The following is a 10,000-nucleotide window of genomic DNA, read 5'->3' on the forward strand; positions in this document are numbered from 1 at the left end:
AAGTATTTGCGGAAAAGGCAACATTTCAGGATGGGCAGCAAATACCGCTAAAAATATTACACAGTACACCTTTAAGCTCTAAAAGGTATATTTTGAAATGTGTATAGCCACTGAACTCAACCCATGGGCATCAGCTGTCCCAGGGAGCAGGCGGGAAACTAATGATGGCATTATTATTGCCACAATACAATTTATAAAGAAATGGATGCACTGATGTAATATGTGGCATAAAAAAAATCAAACCATGAAAGGATGGAATAGCTGGATCCAAATAAAAGCGGGAAACTGCACTTTTGTTTTGCCTCCTCTGTGACCAACTAGATGATTCTTTGGCTTTAAAAAAGGTCATATGGGCCAGTGCCATGCGCGCACACGTGTGTGTGTGTGTGTGTGTGTGTGTGTGTGTGTGTGCACACGCGTTTGTCTGTGTGTGTGTGTACGTTTGCGAGCGTGTGTCTGAATGTGTGTGTGTGTGTGTGTGTGTGTGTGTGTGTGTGTGTGTGTGTGTGTGTGTGTGTGTGTGTGTGTGTGTGTGTGTGTGGCATGGAAATAACAGGCGGGTAGTGATCTGGGCATACTGCTGTGGGCAGGCTGGGCAGGCTGGCAAGACAGGGGCAGTGGTGGCAGCCCTCTGTGTGTGTGTGTGTGTGTGTGTGTGTGTGTGTGTGTGTGTGTGTGTGTGTGTGTGTGTGTGTGTGTGTGTGTGTGTGTGTGTGTGTGTGTGTGTGTGTGTGTGTGTGTGTGTGTGTGTGTGTGTCCGCCTGCTGTGCACCGCCACCTCTGGGCTCTCCGTGGGGGGATGGCACTGACAGTGGGCACATTGCCTGGCACACCACACACACCACACCACAGCGGCCTCATGTTGCGCCAGGAAACACATCCTGAGCTCTGGGAGCTACACACTGGCACAGACAGACAGACAGACAGACAGACAGACAGACAGACAGACAGACAGACAGACAGACAGACAGACACACACACACACACACACACACACACACACACACACACACACACACACACACACACACACACACACACACACACACACACACACACAGATACTTGCATGCACACACACACACCCGCACACACACACACCCGCACACACACACACACACACTAAGCTCTGTGAGCTACACACAAACACAAACACATAGACACGGGGACACAGACAGACAGACAGACACGCACACGCACACGCACACCCACACAGTTATACAATGTACAGCTGGAAAACTCTGGTGGGGTAAGACAGCTACTGGGATCTGACATGATACCTTGCTGTCAGTAAGCACTGAAACACACACAGAGGTAGACGCACAACTCACACTAATATACAAAGCGGATTCCAAAAAAGTTGGGACACTTGGTATTTTGTGAATAAAAGCAAAATGCTGCCATTTTCAAAACATTCATTCCATGTGTAAGATGCACAATGTCACAAGGTCGGCATAGCAACTGTTAAATGGAGGCAAAAGTATTGTTTTGGGGGAAATATGTGTTCATTTAAAATTCGACCCATGCAACAAATCTCAAAAAAGTTGGGACGTGGCCAAAACATGTTGGTATAGTTAGATAATTCTAAAAATAACACAAGGAAGAATATAACTATATTGACTGCCAGCATGAATGCACAAATAAAATATCATCACAGAAAGGCTGTGGCACTCAGTAGCGAAGATTTTGAGGCACTAATTACTGATCTATTACACAGAAAGATTGAATTATCAAAATTGCAGGCATATAAGGCCTATTTCCGTAATATGGAGTTCTGTGAAATCATTGCACGGGTTATGATATCATGACATACTCATCGTCAATAAGCAAACTCTGACACTCCAAGAATGACAGCTGTTGAAAAAATGACCATAAACACAACACTTGATTAAAGCACATGATGCAGACATTAAACAGAGTTGCAAGTGGCAAAGCTCATTCTAGATGGACCTAGGAGACATGTGAAACTGTCCTCTGATTACAGAATGGAAAATATTTCATCCTTTTTTAAAATCATGGAGTCATGCACCCTCCAGGTTATGAAGAAAATGAATACTTCAGCTTGTTTTAGTAGTCAGTCTGAAAGACAGCATATATGATGGTAAGGGGGTGCAGAGGTGCCTTGGTTATGGTCTTCTTACTCATGTAAAGAATTAAAATGAATGTTTAATGATATATACAGACTTCAAACAGCATACATAGCTACCAAGGCATTATATTTTGGAGTACCGCCTTTAGATATTTCCCCATAATGGTGGCAGATTTCAATCTCTACTATGTTCCAATGATGTGTTTCCATCATAAGAGTAAACAGGTGACAAAATTGTTCTCTTGCAGTCAGGATATGCCATATATTAAGCATAACAATAAGGGGAACAAGTTGAAGAACACACCTATCAGTTGAGCTGCTGAAATCGAGTCTCGCACATCCAAATATCTATTTTTTGAATAAAATCATGGCATCAGTTAAAGTATCTAACTGTTAAGTATCTTCCCTTGTGTTATTTGTAGTCTTATCAAACATAAAAAGCATTTTATTGGCCCCGTCCCAACTTTTTTGGGATTTGTTGCAAGGGTGAAATTTCAAATGATCACATAATTACCTCAAAACAACAATTCTGCTGACTTTAACAACTGATGTGTCATCTGTACGCAATGCTCTACCTTATTAACATATTGAATGTTTTGAAAATGCCAGCATTTTTATTTTATTCACAAAATACCAAGTGTCCCAACTTTTTTGGAATCCGCTTTGTACACTGGAGGCCAGTTGCCTGAAGCAGAGAGACACCACTATAAAACCAAAGTCTTTCCAAAAACCCTCCTTTGCCAATAGCCGAGCTATCATCATTACTAAGATATATCTCTTTGGCACAAACACACACACATATGCGCGCACACATACATCCACACATACACACACTTAACTGTGTCTGTGTGTGTGTGTGTGTGTGTGTGTGTGTGTGTGTGTGTGTGTGTGTGTGTGTGTGTGTGTGTGTGTGTGTGTGTGTGTGTGTGTGTGTGTATGAGTGTGAGTGTGAGTGTGAGTGTGCTGAGAGAGAGAGAGAGAGACAGAGAGAGAGAAGAGAGAGAGAGAGAGAGAGAGAGAGAGAGAGAGAGAGAGAGAGAGAGAGAGAGAGAGACGCGCACACACACACACACACACACACACACACACACACACACACACACAAACAACTTGGACTCTCTCACTCTCTGGTTGGCAGTAACACCATTTCACTTGTCTCTGTCCAAGAGGCGTGTAAGGAATGCATATTTTATATCTTCACACAGACCCCCCCTCCATCCCCCATCCCAACAGGCGCTCTGCCAAACCCCAAAAGCTCCCTGGCCATGCCCATAAACACATGCATACACACAACACACAAACACACACACAGTACTCACACACATACACAAATACAAACATATATTCAAAGAATACCAACAGGCAGGTGCAACATGCACGCATGTAGACCACCCCCCCCCCACACACACACAGTAAAGATGTGTTTTCCACATGCCATTGACCCAAACATTCACTGTACTTTCCTCTGTACACTGACCTGCTGTCTGACACCAAGGGGCACAAAGGAAGGACGTATTGCTTCAACATTACTGTACCCCTCTATGCCAGAAGTATCAAAAGCAGCCTATAAAAGTGGGTGATAACTGTGCTTAGCGGAGTATTGTGAAGCCCTAATAAATGCTGGCGTTCACGGCTTGTGGGGCTGGGGTGGTTGTGGTTGGGTGTGCAGACCTGCAAGAAGGTGGGGGAGATGGGTGGGGCAGGGCTGTGCTGGGTTTGGCCTGGTTGAGGTAGATGGAATATTACTGGAGCATTATGAGGTTGTAAATGTAACTGAAGTGTTCCTGTGCATTCTGCCACTCGAACCCGTCATCAGTTTGTGCATGGGAGGCATAACACAATACCGTTGGGCTACGTAAAGGACCAGTCCGATAGCTCAGCGCTACCGATACTGTGTCATAGCCTCGCGAGCCATCCTACGTGCTTCCACCAAAGGATTGGCTCCACTACTGTAGTCTGGCCGTGCTTCTCTGTGCAGTGCCTGGAGCAGTAGAATTTTGATCGCACCCCCCCCCCCCCCCCCCCCCGAAAACAGCCAATAATCGAATACGCCCCCCTCGACAACGACGTACACATCTGCGCCAGAGCCATTGGTCTGCGCTATGTTGTTGTTGAGTAACTGCCAGCGATTGGGTGAGAGGTGTCCAATAATTTCAAACCATAACTGAGTGCAAACTTCCTGCTTCCTACAATCGCTTCAGAGCAAACAAATGCCAGACCATAAATACGAAATGAAATGGTAGTATTATGGGATGGTCAGGACCAGGCTAACTGTGTGAGGCTTCGGGAGGGAGGTTTACTAACGTTCCACACCACACTCTGCTAGTTGGCCTCCATTACAGTAAGCCTATTGCGCGAGCCTGCGTGTGTGCAGTGCACGTGTACGTCTGCATGTGTGAGGCTGTATATGTGTACTATATGTTAGTGCCCCTCTCTGTGTGAATTGATTACATCACAAATGTGTTTCTATTTTTGTGTATGCGGGTGGGAAAATATGTGCACACACAAACACGTACAGCGGTGCATTCATTAAGCCTGTCCCTATGTGTTTGGGTGGAAATTAATTATGTCAATAGGGTGTCCCTATATTTGTGCACATGTATGTCACTGTGTGTGTGTGTGTGTGTGTGTGTGTGTGTGTGTGTGTGTGTGTGTGTGTGTGTTTGTGTGTGTGTGTGATCCCATTAGGAAAGAGAAAGCAAAAGGAAGAGAGGATGGGAGGAGGTGCAGACGAGAGGAGAAGGAAGAGAGAGAGCAAGAGAGGGAAGGCACAGAAAAAATGAAAAAGAAAGAAAGAATTAGGTAAAGACACAAGCAGGGATTAAAGCAAAAAAAAAGTCATCTGACTGAACTTTTTTACCGGTTAGGTACCCGATCGAGTATCACTCCGTAACCCTACGAAAACCAATGTAGCCAGGCTTTGCCCTCATAACGAAACATACACTGGTTTTATGCAAGGAATGGTGCCAGAGCCAACACTAGGCATAGGCAGACAGGGCAGTCGCCTAGAGCAGAATAGACCTATGTCTTGAGGGCGCCAGTAATACCAAAAAGTGCCACAAAATCAGAACTTCAACCAACATAAAACTTTACACTTCACATTAACAATGAATATTCATTATACACTCAGTAGGCCTATATACACTCTCAGTATGAATGTACCTGTAGGTACTAGATCAGATGTGCTCAATCAGATGTAGGCCTACAATGCTATGTTTACAGATGCCAATTTCTAAATACAAGAAAAAGGAAAGAGGGAAAGGGGGCAGGCCTAGGCCACCAGATTGACTGGAACTGGCCGAGAATGGAGGGATAATGGATATATCAGACTGCAAACATTGAACTGATATTTGGGGCATGTTTTGGTTATTTCCTCTTATTTCTACCCATTGTTTATGAATTGTTCACAACATTATGCAGAATGGATTCACAATGAGTGTTGCTTCAAAATGGTCTAGCTGATCACAGAATTATTGACTTGGAATTGCAATGCGTTGATACAGTGATCCCATTATGTTGGGGTTTTTTTTGTGTAGTAGTAGTAGTAGGCTATATTTTGTCTTTCCCATCAGAATGGGCAAACACTGTTCTGGTGAAAGCACTGGTGCGCATTGTTTGCAGTATTTCTGACATTTAAAAAATAATGCACTGGTCATAGCAATCAGAGGGAGAAAACTAGTTGTTGGTTATTTTGTATGATTTTCACTATTCATCCTGTTACAGATAACTTGACGTTGACGTTTACAAACAGGGTGCGGTAGTCTACCTCTGGTGTTCTACCATTTTGAAAACCTATGGCTACCGGTACTTTTTTGCTTCTCGATGTGCGGTGACAGGCACACGCTTACCATTGATTTAAAAAAACGTCCCCGATTCCTACACGCACCCGTGTTCTCTCCTACAAGCTGACACGACACAAGCAGACACGACACAGTCACAGACATACGTCGATCGAAAGTAACACACTTTCCCAAGCTTGTCGCGTAACTTTCCACTCGAATCAAGGCAAATCACCCACCTATCAGTCTTGAGTGCGCAAATAACTGAACTCAAACGAAGCGTATAGTCCGAGAAGATGTTGAGCCACTCAAAAACAAGCACACACACAACTGTTGCTGCACACTATTCCAGTTAGCAAAAATAGCATCACACAGTAGCCTACAACAAGCCTTGAAAGTGAAACAAACACCGAAAAGGCATTTATTGACCATGAGTCCACCCATCAGAACTCTGCTTCCCAGAACAAGACATAAAATATTGGCTCTGCCGGGGATAGCCTCCGTGACCCCTGTAAAATGCAACCCATTTTTCACTTATTTCTTAAATATATATCGACAACAACAAAGTTAATATGCTATGATTACAGGTGAGACTGTAAATTGTCAGAAAGACAACTAGAGCTAGTTCTACACGTAGCCAGTCAAACGCGCTAAACTTTGAGGATGAAACGCATGGTATTACGCATGGTATATCCTAGCTAGCTGCCAATGATAGCCGTCCCATTAGGGCTATGAATAATGTTAGTAAAAGTCACAATGCTTAAAAGGAAAACCCTTCATGAAAAGGACATCATGCGCAGTCGAAGTAAACTATTCTTTTTTTTCTAACTATCCACCACGGCAGGTGCAATGATAATGGAAACATACGTGTCCTACCTTCTTCCAGCTATGCATTCCATGCATATGCATTATTATTAGCCCATATTGGAATATCAGTCCAACTCGTTTAATGATGGTCATTGCACTTTAAAGACATAGTATTACACTTATTTTCTTTTCTGCCATCAGCAACAATGTTGGCTATTTGTTTTTTTAATCTCTCGCGCTGCGCCGCAACTGATTTGTTGACCGCTCGTGTACTTTTTTTTTTTTTTTTGGAACACGGAAGACGATGGCTCAAAACTACTGAGTGAATCTGTTGTATGACATCACCGGTGGTGGCGTGTATAACTAAATCCGTACACCAAACACACCTCCCCCCCCCCCTTCTCATGACCAGGAGTGCTCTCGATTTGAGTTCAGTTAGAAAGTAAAAATTGTAAATTAATTGACATGAATTATAAGGACGGAAATCCGTCCAAACGAAAATCGAGTTGACGGAAATCCGTCATAGCGACGGAAAACTTTAATCCCTGCACAAGAAAACAGGAAGGAGAGAGAGAGAGAGCGAGGGAGAGAGAGAGAGAAAGAGAGAGAGAGAGAGAGAGAGAGAGAGAGAGAGCGAGGGAGAGAGAGAGAGAGAGAGAGAGAGAAGCAGAGAAACCGAGAAAAACTGAGAAACAGAGAGAAACCGAGAAAGAGAGAGGCCGGCTCTAGAATTCCCTGCACGTTCCTGTGGGGCAGCAGCAGTCATGATAAGAGAGAGAGAGAGAGAGAGAGAGAGAGAGAGAGAGAGAGAGAGAGAGAGAGAGAGAGAGAGAGAGAGAGAGAGAGAGAGAGAGAGAGAGAGAGAGAGAGAGAGAGAGAGAGAGAGAGAGAGAGAGGCCGGTGTCCGTACAGTATGCTAATGTCCTTGTGATTAACTGCCTGCCTAATTCCATTTCTCCAAAGGTGGGGGAGGAGGAAGAGGAAGAGGAAGAGGAGGAAGAGAAGGGAAATGGAGGTGGGATGGTGGTGGTGGTGGTGGCGGGGTAGCGAGAGGGGAAAACGCCACATATCATTGTTGGCCCTCCATTCCCCCTCCATGTATTAAAAAAACTACAGGCGGACATGATTGATTTGGATACCTCACAACCCATGAGGCTAATGTAAAGATAATCAATTTCTTGGCTAGGGGCCTTCGAGATACACTATGTGTGCGCGCGCACGAGGGAGGCTGATGGCAAAGCAATGAAGGGTCTAACTCACTGTCATCCGCCTTGGTAACGACTCCGACATCGGGCTGCGAGTGTGTGATTATGCGGCAGTGAGTTATGGGAGGTAGAGTACAGGGTCCTCCTCTGGGGAACGGAGCTACAGACTCGCACTGAAAGGCCTCTTCTCATCTTTTCAGGTGTGGTCCTACTTACTACGCCATGCCTAGGTCTACTGTATAGCACATCAGCAGTTCACCAGAGCAAATGAGAAAACGATGGCTATGAAAAGGTAGTACAACAACTGTGTGCAGGGTCAGACATGTGGAAGGCATTGAGCTTAGTGCAGCCTCTTGCTGCTGATGGGGTCGTTGGCGAGCCTATTCACTATTTTCTGAAAATACTCAATTGCATCATAATTACACTGCTATGACAGTACCGAGAGCCTTAAGTAACAGATGAAGACATAGGCATTACAATTTTGGTGACAGTAAGGTTATATCATAGGCTTTGCACTAAGGGGTTAACAACCATGTGGCAAAATTAGCATTATTGATTATTATCATGTGCTCTATCGAGTATCTTGGAAAATCTAGCTCAAAAGAAAAGGGCCCTTTTTTAGATTTTTTCACGAGTTCATTTGACAGGACAGTTTGAGAGGTGGACAGGAAACGAATGGGGAGAGAGAAGGGGAGGGGTCAGCAAATGACCCAGGTCGGGAATCGAACCCGGGTCGGCCGCATGGCAGACGAGTGCCCTACCGGTTGGCCACGGCAGGGCCAAAAAAAGGAGGGGCTTTTTTTTGCTCTGACAAATGATGTCCTACCACATGTGTTTTCAGGGCTCAGGTGGAAGGAAACAAACATTCTTTGAAGTCAGAGTAGGAGCAATGACCTGTTACCTCAGTCTATTCTGGACTAGCCACAGATGCTAGCCTCAGCTGCTCGCTTCGAGCACCTCACTAGCCCCTCTTTTGTACTTGTGTCTGCTGTTCACCTGCTCTCCTCTGCTCAGCTGTCCACTGCCCTTATCGCATCATCACTGATCAGTGATCGCCCTCAACCTCTTTCTCTCTTTGTCTATCTATCTCTATCTCTCTATCTCACACACACACACGAACACTCTCTCTCTCTCTCTCTCTCTCTCTCTGTCTCTCTCTCTCTCTCTCTCTCTCTCCCTCTCCCTCTCCCCTACACTTTCTCTCAGGCCATGCCCGCAGTCTAGGCATTAACTTGCTACCAATCGAAGTTCAGCAAGTTTAGAGCTTTTAGACTTTATATGTCCTGGTTAACCTGAGGGGCAATTCGACCTCCACTTCCTCACTGACCAAGAAACAGGATTTACGCACAGCAGCGGCTAGAGAGACAAAGGGTCAGGAGGGAGGGAGTGAGTGAAAAATTGGGAGCTGATCCGGAGTCAGCTGCAATTGTGTGAGCGAGCTCAGACGGGCTTTATCAGAGGAAGCCAGCTCATTATTCACGCCAACAGGCAATTGGTCTTAAGTGCTCCCCCTAGACACCGCAATGACTCACCTACACTACACGGCATCATCAGGACGCACCTGAGACAATCAGCCCGGCATAACACATTACCCACCCCTTTGGAGAGAGGGATTAAGGAAAGGAGAGAGAGAGAGAGAGAGAGAGAGAGAGAGAGAGAGAGAGAGAGAGAGACAGAGAGAGACAGAGAGAGACAGAAAGAGAGAGAGACAGAGATAGACAGAGAGATACAGAAAGAAAGAGAGAAAGAAAGAAAGAAAAAATGAGAGAGAGAGAGAGAGAGAGAGAGAGAGAGAGAGAGAGAGAGAGAGAGAGAGAGAGAGAGAGAGAAGAGAGAGAGAGAGAGAGAGAGAGAGAGAGAGAGAGAGAGAGAGAGAAAGAGAGAGAGAGAGAGAGACAGACAGACAGAGAGACAGACAGACAGACAGAGACAGACAGACAGACAGACAGACAGACAGACAGAGACAGAGACAGAGATGGATGAGTAGAATGATTCAGAGAAGAAAAGGAGAGTGTGGGTGCAGCATAATTAAACACTTGATTTAAAACAGAGTTTGTTGTTGTTCACCCTCATGGTCTATACCATCAGAGAGAGTGGACTCTGGACTCCGTGGGCATCTA

At 45.1% G+C, this 10,000-nt stretch overlaps 1 protein-coding gene across 1 annotated transcript in view; it reads right to left on the reverse strand.

Annotated features, from left to right (window-relative positions):
* Nucleotides 1-10,000, reverse strand: part of lrp8 (low density lipoprotein receptor-related protein 8, apolipoprotein e receptor) — a 259,609-nt gene that overhangs the window by 109,341 nt on the left and 140,268 nt on the right. The gene's annotated exons all lie outside the window — the stretch shown is intronic.

The sequence above is a fragment of the Engraulis encrasicolus genome, chromosome 6 (assembly GCF_034702125.1).
Source record: "Engraulis encrasicolus isolate BLACKSEA-1 chromosome 6, IST_EnEncr_1.0, whole genome shotgun sequence".
NCBI lineage: Eukaryota > Metazoa > Chordata > Actinopteri > Clupeiformes > Engraulidae > Engraulis > Engraulis encrasicolus.